Below are 3534 nucleotides of genomic sequence, written 5' to 3' on the forward strand. Positions count from 1 at the left end.
TGCTACGAAGTTCATCTTCAAGTTTATTTTGTCAAGGTTTGGGTGCTTGAAGATTCTGATGAGTGACAGAGGGTCACATTTCCTGAATGAGACAATTGCAACTTTAACAGAAGAGTTTTAGATGCACTTGCTAGGACCATATGTAATTAAAGACATTTCAGATGGTGGTGCAGTTCAGCTCGAAAATCTGAATGGGGAAGTATTTCTTGGCAAGATTAATGGGAGTAGGTTGAAGGTTTATAGGGATGATCCCACCCCTACGCAATGACTACATGGCCATAGGAAAGTCTTAGTGCTTCTGGCAGTTGAAAGAAAGTGCAGGACTATAAACTACTATGCCAAGGAAAAAATTTATCAAAGAAGAAAGGTTGCTTGATGTTTTGGAAGATCACGCAGGGGGAAGCTGCAATGAGGTAGCAGCACCACAAGAAGGATTGCCACACGGCCTACCGAAAAAGTGACCATTAGAACAACTACAGTTGATTTGACAACAATTTTTCCGTTAAAGGGAGTAGGGGAAATGCATTTAAGGCACAAATCTGGGAAACTTTGCCGCCAAAATCGCATTTATGAGGAAGATTTGCGGGGTAACAAATATTTTGAATTTAAATCAAGTTATAAATATCCCACCCCGCTCCACACTTAGACACTCTGCTTCTTGAAATTGTTATGTGTTGTTACACTTAGAGCCGAGTGCACTGTTGCATGTCTGGTTCCCTGAGTTGGGAAGAAGTTAAGCAAGAGTTCTTGAGGAGAGGATTAGGAAACATCATGACTACAACACCGCCAGTCCCTGCTACAGCACCCAGGTCGCCAAGGCCAAAGTCTACTACCGAGTCCGTGGAAGGAGAGAAAAAGGCAGAAAAAGCCGCAGCAACCCCCGATTCGGCAATGAGTGTGGGGGTTGAGGATATCAGCCTAGAAGATACGGAGTCAATTTCTCTGTTGTCTCCATATATACCACCATGGAAGCCTACCACCAAAGAAACTAAGGACCCTCACTCTGTAAAATTCTAGGTATTCACATTGTTGCTACTGGAGGAAGTAACTATTGAGGAAAATTTTTGGCCCGGGTACCATATCTAAAGATGGAAGATTTGGATTTGGGCGACCATGAGAAATTTCCACAACTGGAACCCGCAAGTACTTAAATATGATATACTATGAGGAGGTGGGCCTTACAAAACTTCAACCAATGAAATGGGTCGCCGGTATTGAGCGCACAGTCTTGCTCAATATGTTGTATGTCCCACATTTTAGCCCAAGCATTATTAACACTATTTGTGTCCGCATTTGTTGGCACTGGTCCATGAGGGGTGTCTTTGGATCAGAGGGCCCATCCCAATTGATGACATGTTGATACAAAGAATCACAACGCTTCCATATTAGAGAACTAACCCCGCAAATGTTTTTGTGGGGAAGTCACGGGAGAAAAAGCTTGCAGATAAAATGAAAAGTGACTTCAGGTTGATCAAGAAATCGTGGGGATATGCCATCAGTTCCATATCTAGTGAAGTTGTGTGGTTTGCTGCACAAAATTTTGGTAGGAAAAATCATTCGAAAGTGTTGTGTTGATTAAGTTCCAACACCAGTGGCATCCTCGACTACGCAGTGCAGAAAGGGAGTTCAATTCAATTGGGCGAAGTACCTATGCCAAGAATTCTTGGATGATTGTTGTGAATCATATGAGGAAGGAAAAGAATTCCACTATGCATGGTTGCTATTGTTGATCACACTGATAGCTTGGAGGACGCCAGAGGATTCATAGTTCCCCACAAAGGATCCACAGTTGTGCGAGGCTGCTAGATTTACCTCGTTGTGGGCAACAAAGGACCATGCCCATGTCATTGAAAATAAGATGTTTTGCATAATGCTTCAAACAGAATTGTGAATGGTGATTAACCAAAAGCCAAGGTTGTCACCAAGTTTGTTCATGGAATATCGAAGCATTTCTGATTTTAAGGCCGATTTCCAGCATGTATACATCCGCGCGAGGCACAATTTGACGAAGTAATGGATGGCATTGTCATTTTTGGTCATCGAAGATGATATCACGCAGCTAGTCCTTTAGTGGCCGACTAATTGGCTCCTTCTGACAGATATTGTAGAAGGTATAACATGGACTAGTAAAGAAGGTGCAGCTAGGACTAGTAAAGTGACATAGAAGGAAAAGAAAATGGTGACCATCAACTTAGAAAAGAATACTACGCAGGAACTAGAGCGCGAGCAAGAAGAAGAGTAGCATACAAAAGAACCTGATCAGGGTACCGAAGACCCTTATGTAGACCTAGAGGACGTTGATTCTACCTTTATTGTCAAATGGTGACAAACGTCAAGTGCGAGAGGCGCACGTAAGAAGCACAAATCTGATAAGTCCACCGATGTGGAGGCCATAGTCCTCACTGAGGGGGACCTTGATGAAATTGAAGATACTGTCAGGCCTATGACGGAAGATATATGGGGCACACATTGAAGAACCGTACCAGTCCATTTTGACGAAGGTCCAAGAGGGCCTCAAAGAGTTGCAAGGTCAGGCGAGCCAGGTTCACGCGAGTGTGGTTCAAGCGAGCCAGTATCAAGCAAGTGAGAAACCAACGACATCAAGCAGTGTGCAGTCGGTACTCACTTCAGAGCCCCGCGATGGACCCCTACCTGATGGACCCTTACACCTGAATGATGCCGCATAACAGTAGATCACCCAGCCGCCTAAGAACGTGAGTATTAACCTTGCAGCACTCCCTGTATACACATTGCATAAGCTACACCAAGGCGTAGCAGATGAGCTTAAGCAGCAGGAGCAACGAACTCTCATCGTGATATTTTAATTAAAACGGGGTTATTAATAAGCATATTTTAATTATATATCATTAAGGTGTTATTAGGGGTTGATCATTTGGAGGAACATGTTAGTATAATAGCTCATTGGAATCGGGGCAAAAAGATCTACAAGGTTGGATGATAAAAAAAAAAGTGGCTTTGGGTGGCCAGTATGACATGGAGGCGAATTAAGCATTTCCGAGCGTTAAAAGTGACTTTAATTAGTTAATAAAAGTCACTTTATTAATAAGGGAAAAGTGCTTTTATTATTTAATTGGGGAAAAGTGTAAAATGTTGGCAAAAGTTGCAAATGAGTTATACAAAAGGGAAATGAGGGGGTCTCTCCTCATTCTAGTCTTTTTTACATTTGAGTAAAAATATTTTTGGAGAGCCCTTGGAGAAAATTCTAGGGTTTTGGAAACCCTAAGTCTAGTTGCCAGTTTTGGTGTTGACACTGTACACCCTAACTAGTTAGAAGAGTGGGATTACCCAGATTTCGCCATGGTGCTTCAATGAAGATGAATATTTTCATAAGATAAAGGGTGTATCCATGTTATCAGTTGAATTTATCTTTTGATTTTGTGTATTTTATATATCTTCATACAAGAGGAAATTACAAGCCAAATCTAGAGATAAGATTAATGTTGAAGAGAGGTTGAATTCCTCCCTTATTTTGCTAGAAGAGTTCACTGATATAAGGGCAGAGTTGAAAGGGAA

This window comes from Pinus tabuliformis, chromosome 5_1 (genome assembly GCF_031772625.1).
Source record: "Pinus tabuliformis cultivar Carrire ecotype Pingquan chromosome 5_1, CPIR1, whole genome shotgun sequence".
NCBI lineage: Eukaryota > Viridiplantae > Streptophyta > Pinopsida > Pinales > Pinaceae > Pinus > Pinus tabuliformis.